Below are 12,326 nucleotides of genomic sequence, written 5' to 3' on the forward strand. Positions count from 1 at the left end.
CTCTTCCTCTTCTTCTTTGATATAATGGCGTTCACAACAATTATAAATGCATTCCGCCACCTACTGTACAGGGGGATAATAAGGGTCTAAAAACATAAAAATAAATTTTAAAAATGACATACAAACTATCAGTAACGAAATGTTAAACTAAATCTACCTGCTTTTCTGTTTTAATCAGGTCCCTACACAGGCTCAGAAGGATTCTGTGATGGCGGGACATTTCCAGGCGACAGTGGTCCTTGTAGTGCTTCTGCCGTTAAGTCTTGGAGGCCCAAAAACGTATCGGCTGCATTTATAATGATGTCCAGCTTCTTGGACTTCTGTGACACTTGTGCAGTACAATTAATAACTGTGGCTATAAATGCTACAAAAGCCACCTTTTTCACAATAAGTGCATCCAGATCACTTGATTGAAGTATAACATTTGCAACTGGTTGTGGTGCAGCCACCGCCATATCTTCTTCAGAACTGTGGCCTCTTGCCCCTTCAATGTTCTTCATCCAGTTTTGCAGGAACGCTCATATGGCGTATCTTATATATCCCAACTTTACATAGGGTGATAAATACTCATTAAACATAAATTATACATATAAACTTTGCTCCTTTTTCCCATTCTCCATACGGGTCAAGCGACGTGCATTAACTACTCCTGGAATTTTTAGCCTAAGATATTGATTATCAATGTCCAACGGGACTCCAGAAATAACACCTTTTACCGGTGCCCTCATGTTTTTGTTACTCAGCACTATCAACACTTTTTATTCAGTACTTTTATAAGCCATAAAATGTGCATTCTCCGTACTTCCACTCACGGGACAACCAGTACTGCAGCTGTAATGAATGAGTAGTAAAGTGTATGGATAGGCTTGCATTGTTATTATTATCGGTTTGTGTTTTTTTTTATATCAAGGAATATTTCACTTTCTCTGTTCATAGGAGTAACAACATGAATTTGTGCATGAGGCAGAAATAATGCGGTGCGACTCGAGTTTCGCCATCAGCTGGAAGACAGTGTCCCATTTGCATCAGCGGGTCAGCATCAGCAGAGGAAAGGGAGAGTGGAGGGATGTTGAGAGGTGGACCTTTATCAGTCTGGTGCTCTTTCCCTCCACTGAGACTGACCATCAGATGGAGCAGGCACCTTCAGCCCAGTAAAATAAAAATAAAAAGCAAATTATTTAAATGTATGCTCACTCAGCTGTGCCTCACAAGTAATACAACAACAACGGATCTATTACTGGTGTGATGATATAGCCTACCTCAAATTTTGAAAAAAAATTATATATATATTTTTTAATGGTCCAAACAGCAATGCATTGGCAGGGCAATTCAAGCAAAGCTAATATGCGGTGATAATGTATTGGGCCTATAGCCTACCTCACAAACCTCATTGCTACAGTACTGTTTTTAATAGGATTACGTTTTTTAAGTCATGTTCCAAAAAAATCTGAGTGGTAGATCTCTGCTTGCATTTTGACTCAGAAAGTGATCTTGACTCAGAACAGGTTGGTGACCACTGCCCTATAGAGTACCACAGTATGAGTCATAATACTGTTAAGTTGCGTCAATTCAAATCTGGTATTGGAACAAAAGAGGTCAACACGACTTCTAAGATATACTAGTATTTTAATTAATGCAAACACTTGAATGGTAAATATGATGTTCGTATATACGGGCCCACTGAAAAACCACGCAGGGCAGTCAGAGAACTGAGCCACTGTTATAAGTTCTTCTTTAAATACTCTGACAGAGATAGTTCCTGCTCTAAGCAGGCCTATCAGAGTAGAGACTGAGCGTGGTTTTAGACTTACTCAGCCTATCGTTGGCGCACAGGCTGATCCCAGCCCCTTGGCGCTTCACTGTTGCCAGGCATTAGTTGTTATCTCCACAACTTGTCTCGAGTCAGCAACCTCAGACATCTTTGTAGCAGAACACGTCCTTGAGCGGTTTAACAAAGAGGCAGTGTGTGTGTGTATGTGAGTCACAAGTCTGTCTCAGCCTACCCCCATAACGGTTCCTCACATTAATCACAGCTTGTTATGTTAAACAATCTATATCAGTACAGCACAAACCTATTATGTTTAATCATTAATGTATTCTTTCTAAGCTAGGCATCACATCAAGTTATAAGAAAATAGATCCCCACAATACCCATAAAACCTAGTCATTCAAACACAGAAATGGTTCCAATTGTTTTTCCACCAGACATTTTTCCCATAGGGCAATAGTTACCAACCTTTTCTGAGTCAAGATCACTTTCTGAGTCAAAATGCAAAAGATCTACCCTCAGATTAGTTAAAAACATGACTTAAATAACGATAACCGTGTAATTCTCTTTCGGACAAGGTGACTTTTATCAATATATTCGCCTACCCCCCCAAAATGAAATGCTAATTAGCGGATAATGTGGCTATCGCACAGAACTACAAATGCCTGTCTCAAGCTTCACATTACTTGCCAGGGCCATGATGAGCTGGACGAGACTGCTGAATCGAGGCAAAGGTAAGAATCTCTGGATTAACTATCTAATGTTAGCTAAATTTAGTAATAAATAAAATGGGCTACATTTGTTTAAATTGATAATTCGGTCTCCTAGTTTGACGGACACCACCCCCGTTCGAAAAATGTGTTGTGGAGTTTACGGCATATTTAGTTGCTACCCCATGGTTTATGCTGCAGCGATATAAATGATCAACGCATTTCAAATGTGATTGTCGGGGTCAGAGGAGATGGCAGAAGTGCTGGTCCATGGCGTGCAGTTGAGTGAAGTCGGTGCGAATAAATGGAAGACAGTGACAACGGAAAATGAAGCAAAAAGAGTGAAAGTTGTAAACGAACATCAGTTTTTTGTAGGAGTGCGATTAATCAACAATTATGTATTTCTGGGGGATGCATTTCAGGTCACGAAGATGGTAAAGGAGGCATTAGGAAAGGTAGAGTCAGTCAGAGTGACCAGCAGTGTTTTTGTTTTGATTTCCTGCATCTCGAAAGAGCAGAAGGAGAAAGCATTATGGCTCTATAAATGATCAGGATCTGAAGTGGAAATGTTGGTGCTGTCATCTTCAGGACAGGAATACCGGCTTACTTAACGGAGGAATAAACACACATGTTCATCGTTGGTGTTTCAACCAGAACGCGGGAAAATGCCCTTTCTTTATTTTCACACATGCGCAGTTGTACATCTCTCATAGGGCATAACTGTACCAGTGTAAGAACACAATTTATAACATATTAGTCTATATGTTAACACCCCCACTTGCTCTTATACTGTACAAGTCGTATTCAACCTAACTATCAACACATTTAGCTTACAGTTATACATCTCACAAATGTCAGTTTACATTCCAAACATATAACCCAAGAATTTGTCATTTTTGAACTTCGTTACAGGTTTAGTCAAAACATCTGCAACCATGTCTGCCGTTGGACAATATTCAATACTTATTTTGCCATCACTGAGCGCAGATCGAATGAAATGATATCTGATGTCAACATGTTTACATCTCTGACGACATACTGGGTTCTTTGACAGAGCAATTGCACCTTGGTTATCTTCAAAGATTGTTACTGGTGCATATTGGCACTCACTATCCATCTGGCCCAATAACTGTACAAGGTACAAACTTTCTTGTGTAGTAGCAGCCAGTGCCATGTACTCTCCTTCACATGTAGATAAAGCTACTGTTGGCTGCTTCTTAGACCTCCATGAAATAACAGGTCCACATTTAGTTAAACTAAAACAATACCCTGTTATGCTTCGTCTGTCACTTTGATCTGCTGCCCAATCAGCATCACTATATGCTACGAGGTTGAGTTTTTCCACCCCCTTTTTGTAACACAACTCCTGATTCATTGTCCCCTTCAAGTACCTCAACACATGTTAGCTGTTATCCAGTGTTGCACTTTTGGTTCTGATAGGTATTGTGATAGGTATTGTGACTTAACATTTCTTTTACACTTGTGAGTGAGTCACTATCACTAGCAGCGATAATTAGATCATAGACCCAAATTATCAAAATGATTCTTTCTGTTGCAGTTTGTTTGTTGTAAACACAGTGATCAGCTGGGTTCGGTGTAAAACCATTTTCACTAAGGTGATCATGCAACATTTTGTTCCAGTTCCTTCCTGACTGTTTCAGGCCGTACAGTGACTTGTTCAGTTTGCAGACTAGTTGCTCACCTGTATCTGACCTGACTTCAAAACCCTCTGGTTGCTCCATGTACACTTCACAGTCAATAGGAGCATGTAGATATGCTGTTTTGACATCCATCTGATGTAACTCTAAGTCATACTGAGCTGCTAGCTGCATCAAACAACGTACTGATGTCATATTTGCAGTTGGAGAAAAAGTATCCTTATAGTCTATTCCTGCCACTTGACTATATCCCTTTGCAACATATCTTGCCTTGTATGTCTCAGTCTCATCTGAATTGTTTTTGACCGCATAGACCCACCTGCCCCCCACTGCATTTTTACCCTCTGGCAGTGTGGTCAATGTGAATGTATCATTTTCCCTAAGGGAATCCATCTCCTCCTTCATAGCAGTAGCCCAAATCTCTGATTTTGGTGAAATCATTGCTTCTTTGAAGGTTTGTGGTGCATTGCACATTACTCTGTAGCAGTAGTCAACACTAGGTGGTATCTGGTCATCACACTTCACTTTACACTCATAGTCTTTTAAGTACTGGGGCTTCTTCCTCTCTCTGTCTGGATAGCGTGGACTCTGACTATCTGAAGTCTCGATTTGCACATCTTGTGTCTCTTCGGAATTTTGATCTGCCATCTTGGCTTTTGGCATGGGGGATTGAAATCTCTCCCCATGAAGATCATCACTCATTTCCAAATCTGTCTGAGTTTGGCGTTCGACTACACCTTTGTAACGAACTTGACTAATCTCTTTTTAAGAACTTTTCCAGTGTCTGGGTAGTAGACTAGGTATGCTGGACTATTTTTATCATACCCGACAAAAATACCCTTTTCACATCTTGAGTCCAACTTTTTCTTGTTCTGTCTGTATGCATAGCAAACAGATCCAAATTCTTTCATCTTTGAAAGATCAGGCTTTCTCCCAGTAAACATGTAGTGTGGAGTCTGTCCTACACGCTTATTGTAACACCTATTGCGAATTACTGCAGCAGTCATTACAGCATATGTCCACAATTTCTTTGGTAGGTTGCTCTCAAGTAGCATGCATCTTGCCATTTCAAACAGTGTTCTCCAATTTCTCTCAGCGGTCCCATTTTGATGGGGTGAGTAAGGGGCTGAAGTTTCATGTCTTATGGCATTCTTACTGAGCAGTGACTGGAACTCTTTGGCTGTGTACTCTGTGCCATTATCTGACCTGACACACTTTATTTTTCCATAAGGGTCCACATCAGCAATAAACTTCTCAGTAGCTTTTACAGTATCACTTTTTGCTTTTAGGAAATACACAAAAACTGTCCCTGAATAATCATCCGTAAATGCTAGAGTATATCTGAACCCATCTTTCGCCTCTGGCTCAATAGGGCCAGCCAAATCAGTGTGCACAAGCTCAAGAGCTGCTTTTGCCTTTTCATCAGGCTCTCTGTTTCTGCTCTGAACAAATTTTCCCTGTGTGCAGATTTCACAGTTGAGGGTAGATTTGTCAATCTTACCTGTGATTTTCATTCCCTCTGTCACATTTTCTAACTTTGACACATCCTCAAAATTACAGTGGCCAAGAATTTTGTGCCATGTGTGAATATCATAGCACCCATGACAGCCATCATCATTTTCATCACTTACAGTGTTAAGATAGTAAAGTCTATCGTACTCCTCGATGTCAAAAGTGGTACCGTTCTTGTGGATGAGCTTGTTACACCCCTGTCGAAAGTTGACTGAAGCTCCGTTGGCTGTCGCTGCTTTAACAGAGAAAATGTCCTGTGGAAACGACGGCACGTACAGCGCCTTCGTCAGCGTTGTTTTCACCCGACGACCCGTGTTGTCTCTCAGGTAAACCTCCGCTGCACCTCTCCTCTCCGCGACACCATTCGTTCTTGTTCCGTCAGCCAGCTCCACGGAATGTTTTTCCGGTTTGAAAGTCTCGTCAAACTCCTTAAACTTCCCGATGTCCGTGACTATATGTGACGTTGCTCCCGTATCAACCATCAGCCCTTTATGTTTCAGTCCACGAACCTGACAGTCACTTATTTTGAATGCAAATGTGTGGCCTTCAGCATCTGTTGCTTGTTTCACATTGTCTCTTCTTTTTCGTCTGCAATTTGCGTCAGTATGAGTGGAGCGCTTGCAAAAACTACACCACTGTCTCCGTTCTCTGTGCTCTCCAGTAACACTACATTCCCTGGCCTTGTGCCCTTTCTGGCCACAGTTGAAGCAGGTTATCTCGGTCCCTTTATCTCTTCCTCTTGGCCAGCTAACTTTAATGTTACTTGCCTTCATCACGTTGTCGTCAGTGGAAATGGCGCTAAACTTCTCGGTGCTTTCATAGCTCCTCAACTTGGTTTTGAACTTGCCACAAGTTGTCGGCTCGTCACTCTGCGTTATGTGGATGGCAAACGGCTTAAATGATTCGGGCAAACCTTTCAGAATCATTGCAATCAACAGCCCGTCACTTAAAGTCTCTTCAGCATTCCTCAGTGCTGTAATAGCCGTCTCAGCACGAATGATATAATCCGTAACACTTTCGTCACTGGCTTTCTGAAGAGAAGTTAGCTCAGTGTAGAGGCTAATCACACGTGGCTTCCCTTTACCTGCATAATGTTCCCTCAATATCTTCAACGCTTTTCTCCCATCATCTGCTGCTTCTCTCATTATCAGGGAAAGACTTTTATCATCCAAAACCTGTATCAATTCGGCGTAGGCTTCTTCATTTTTCTCTCCGTCTTCTTCATCTTCATCCACGCTCAATATGGTGGCCTTTAGCCCTAGCAAACGCAAGTGTCCCAAAAACTTCGTCTCCTATAACTCGTAGTTTTTTTCATCTCCGTCGAAACATAATCTATTCCATCGGCTTCCATGTTCCTTCCTGGGCCCATAACCTGTTGGTGCTGTCATCTTCAGGACAGGAATACCGGCTTACTTAACGGAGGAATAAACACACATGTTCATCGTTGGTGTTTCAACCAGAACGCGGGAAAATGCCCTTTCTTTATTTTCACACATGCGCAGTTGTACATCTCTCATAGGGCATAACTGTACCAGTGTAAGAACACAATTTATAACATATTAGTCTATATGTTAACAGGAAAGTTTAGATTTTCGGAGCAAAGCACCAATAAAATATGTTATATCTGGAGTCTCGTTGGACATTATGACTAGTTATCTGACAAAGCAGATTCCAGAAGTCGTTGGAGCACATCGCCTAAACCGTGTAGTAGATGGAAAGAAGGAGGAAAGTGAATCGGTGTTTGAAGAGGAGTACCTGCCTACTCATGTGAAGCTGGGATACATAAGATACGCAGTGAGAGCGTTTCTGAATAAACCTTTGCAGTGTCGAAATTGCAAAAGGTATGGCATGTATCAAGTGTGTGACGACAGAAGCAATATGTTGGTGAAGAACGTGATGATCTACGGTGATGCAATTGTGGTGGAAATCACGTCGCCGAATTTATGGAGTGCACCGCTAGAGTGAAGGAGTTTGAAGTAGCACTGATCAGGGCTGTAAAGCAGGTCTCCTACACAGAGGCACAGAAAATTGTTGAAGGAGCGAGTGGAGCTGAGGAAGCTATGGCAGTGGATGCCCAGCAGCCAGTTGAGATTCAGAATATCGTACATCAGTTGTAGGATACAGATACATTGATAGTGAAGAAGGTGGATTGTGTGCCATTTATTGCGCAAGTGATTAATTGTACTGCCCAAACGAGCAAGAAGTCCAAGAAGCTGGACATAATTGTATCTGCGGCTGCAAGGTTTTTGGTTATTCAAGAATTAACAGCTAAAACATTGCAGGGAATACTGACTGAAGATGATCCCCTTTCCCAGGCTCCTGAGCCTGTGCAGGGGTGTGTGATTTGTATTGGACTATAACTGAATGAGTGGGATGGGGTTTTTGATAGATTATTTTATTTTATTTTGTATGATGTTGTTTTTATTTTCCATTTCTGTAATGGATTTAAATGTTTTCTCCAGTTCACTACCCGTACAGTTGGTGGCGGCATTCACATAAAATTTGTGCGAACGCCATTATATCAGAGAAGAAGAAATTGACAATTCTGTGGACTGTCTTGGGCAAGTTTGAAATTTGCACAATAGTCCCCCACAGTGGGCATGCCATAATACCCATAATATCCAATCGTTTTTCCACCATTCATTTTTCAGATAGTGAATTTGACAAACATTTCAAATTAAATATGTGTTTGGTGTAGGCTTAACTTGGTGTGACGTTTTGATAACCGTGTAATTCTCTCTCGGACAAGGTGAGTTTTATCAATATATTCGCCTCAATTTACTCAAAAATATTTGAAATGCTAATTAGCAACAGAGGAGTCCTCAGCAAGTCTACAAATTCTTGCAGAAGCTCCTGCACGTCATCTCTAGCCGACAATGTAAGCTACCATTCACTCACCAGTGCGATTAGACCTTCTGTGCCCAATCTGTGATGAACCCATGTGCTGTATTGAAATGAATTGAATAAAGTGTTGAACTTCTTACATCCCCTTTCTGTCTTAGCTAGCCACTGACTACACTTTAGCTAGCTAGTAAGCAGGGCAGTAGATCAAAAAATACTTTTGTTTTACTTAGCCTAGATCATTGTTTGTACAGTATATCGACTTTGGTATCGATTTTAGACCTTATGGCATTTTTCAAGGATGAGCAGAAGAGCATTAAAAGGGGAGAAGACCACTATAAGTCTGGCCATGTGGAGAAGTGCAGCTATAGTGAGGGTCAACTTACCGGTTTGGTCAGGGCCAGCATGAGGGATAAAGTTTATCCTGTGTTGGTGAGAGTAGCTATTAAGTTAAGTTTGAGCATCTTAGCAATACAATGTGTTCTATACAGCTGTCAACATTCAACAAGGATAGAACCACTTAATCAATTATATAAATCATTAACCAGATTACCCCGGATACCACATTTAGGTGAGTGATTGGTCCGTTCCAGAACGTTGTCATTGATGTGAATGAATGTAAAAATCTATTGACATTCACAATTATTGACTTTGTTTAGACATCCAGCCTGTATTGTAGTTGCATAACCAAAGAAAAATCTTCAAAGGCACAGTATTTATTTATTTGGAGTGGTACATGCATTCACACAGTCTTGATTTATAGGATCCTTCCCACTGTATGATTGATATGTCAAGTGATAAAATCCCAAGTTACCAATTAAAAGTTTGTCCTCATGTGAAAATTGTAGTTTATTAAATATTCTACAGCTACAGTGGGGGAAAAATGTATTTAGTCAGCCACCAATTGTGCAAGTTCTCCCACTTAAAAAGATGAGAGAGGCCTTTAATTTTCATCATAGGTACACGTCAACTATGACAGACAAAATGAGAATTTTTTTTCTCCAGAAAATCACATTGTAGGATTTTTAATGAATTTATTTGCAAATTATGGTGGAAAATAAGTATTTGGTCAATAACAAAAGTTTCTCAATCCTCTGTCCTCAACATGAGTGGAGGACAGAGGAGCCTCTTAAAAGAAGAAGTTACAGGTCTGTGAGAGCCAGAAATCTTGCTTGTTTGTAGGTGACCAAATACTTATTTTCCACCATAATTTGCAAATACATTCATTAAAAACCCTACAATGTGATTTTCTGGAAAAAAATTTCTCAGTTTGTCTGTCATAGTTGACGTGTACCTATGATGAAAATTACAGGCCTCTCTCATCTTTTTAAGTGGGAGAACTTGCACAATTGGTGGCTGACTAAATACTTTTTTTCCCCACTGTACATCTAGCTGGTTTTTCTATGCTTCGGCAGGACAAAACGGCAGCGTCGGGTAAGCTTAAGGGGGGAGGTGTGTGTCTCTTTGTTAACAACAGCTGGTGCCCAATCTCTAATATTAAGGAAGTCTCGAGGTTCAAAGTCATTTGGCGCTTGGCATCTCTCTCTCTCTCTCTCTCTCAACCTCTGAACCTCTGAATGCTTGGCTATGAAAAGCCAACTGATATTTACTCCTGAGGTGCTGACCAGTTGCACCCTCTACCACTGTGATTATTATTTGACCCTGCTGGTCATCTATGAACGTTTGAACATCTTGAAGAACAATCTGTCCTTAATGGCCATGTACTCTTAAAATCTCCACCCGGCACAGACAGAAGAGGACTGGCCACCCCTCAGAGCCTGGTTCCTCTCTAGGTTTCTTTCTAGGTTCCTGACTTTCTAGGGAGTTTTTCCTAGCCACCATGCTTCTACATCTGCATTGCTTGCTGTTTGGGGTTTTAGGCTGGGTTTTTGTATAAGCATTTTGTGACATCTGCTGATGAAAAAAGGGCTTTATAAATATATTAGATTGATTGATTCCCTTTACCACATGCAAATGCCTCCGTGGAGCTCATAAGTGTAGCCATGCAGCCTATTTTGATGGTTCACAATATCAGCCGTACGGATGTGAAATGTGAGTGGAGGAAGCCAGCCGTGCCCAACCAGGTGCAGTTAGTGGAGGACCTGTACCCGGCCAAAGACTACAAGGAGGATCTTTAGTGGCTAAGGAACCGTCTCCGGGACAGGTTCAGTGGAATGCAATGTCTCCTTGAACCTGAGGCAGAACAACTGTTACCCTCCCTGTCATCCCTGTCTGTACCGGACATTGTTAAAAAACAAGGGCACCTGGGGCATGCAGGCATCCTGGCTGGCATGGCGCTGTCGGTGGAGCAGCAGGAGGCTATATGGCAGGCAACAGTTGGACAGCGCACCAACCCCAACTGGCACACCATGAAAAGAGGGAGGTTGACGGCCAGCAATTATGGATCAATGGTTAGGGCCAAAAGCGTTACTCTGTCACTGCTAAAAAGGGTCCTCAGATCAAAGTCGTTGGATGGGGTGTTGTCTGTAAAGTGGGGCACAGATAACGAAGAGGAGGGCATCAAAGGCATCATTCAATATGGCTACAGGGATGGATATGCAGGAGTCAGGGGTCTGGGTTCCTGGGTGCCTAACCGGATGGTCTGGTGGCACCACAGCAGTGGTCGAGGTCAAGTGTCCCTATGGTGCAAGGGACCTTACCATTGAAGAGGCAGTTAAGTCAAAGGATTTCTATATCAAGGAGGGAGGGTCTTACTGCCTCCGTGAAGACCATCCTTACTGGCACCAGGTCCAAGGTCAGCTGCACATCACTGGAAGGGACACCTGCTTCTTCGTTGTGTGGACCACCAAAGCCTCCACCACCATTCCCATCCAGCGTGATGACCTCTGACCTCTGACAGACTCAGAGGTCCTCCTGTCAGTACCTGAATTCAGAGAAGCCAATGGTCCAAAAATATTCTGCATAGTTCATACACACATGCTCCCAGAATAGGTTATATTACATACAAGTTTTACTCAAAGCAGCCAACTAAAGTATTGGTTAACGTAAGTTCAATCACAAAGGCTGGTCTGAGTGCATCTCCTCAGTTTCATTCAGTAGTACAACACAATTCACATTGCATTTTATCATGGGCACAGTGGGAATTTATATCTGTGATGTTTAAATTATGTCTTACCCCCAGAGAGAGAGAGAGGCTTGATGTGCTGTAGTCTCCACAACTGGATGCTCGCGCTCGGAACACACTGGCACAGGATGTCCATGTACCGGATGGTCTGAGGAATGCCATCCTGTTGGACTGGATAACAAAGAGACGTTTAGTCAGTGGTAGGTCTTTCAATGCTGTATCACCATCTTTATCTGGACAGAAAACGCATTGTTTATCATAACAAAAACACACCTTGGGCAATGTGACAAGTGGTCCCTCAACACCCAATCTTAGGAAATGAGAGCCATACACAAACATGACAAACATACTGCTCAGACACTGTTTATCTACAAATTCATTGTTGTATCACATTTGAGTTACTGACTTGTCCGTCCACAGGCTCGATCTGCTGTAGTCTTTACATGTCACGGTTTCGGCCGAGGCTGCTCCTCCTCCTGGTTCGGGCAGGCTTCGGCGGTCGTCGTCCCCGGAGTACTAGCTGCCACCGATCTATGTTTCATGTTCGTTTGGTTTTGTCTTGATGTTGTACACCTGTGTCTAGTTAGTCCTCGTTAGTGTCCTATTTAGTTCTCGTTGTGTGTGTCTGTGGTTGTGTGTGATTGCTCTTCTGTTTTGGTGTTTGAGCTACGTACTTCCCTCCAGTGTTTGGAGAGGTTTTCGCACATGTTAGTGCGCCGTTTGTTTGACGCCTGTGTGCGCCGTTATTTCGC

The sequence above is a fragment of the Coregonus clupeaformis genome, chromosome 27, assembly GCF_020615455.1.
Source record: "Coregonus clupeaformis isolate EN_2021a chromosome 27, ASM2061545v1, whole genome shotgun sequence".
Classification (NCBI taxonomy): Eukaryota; Metazoa; Chordata; class Actinopteri; order Salmoniformes; family Salmonidae; genus Coregonus; species Coregonus clupeaformis.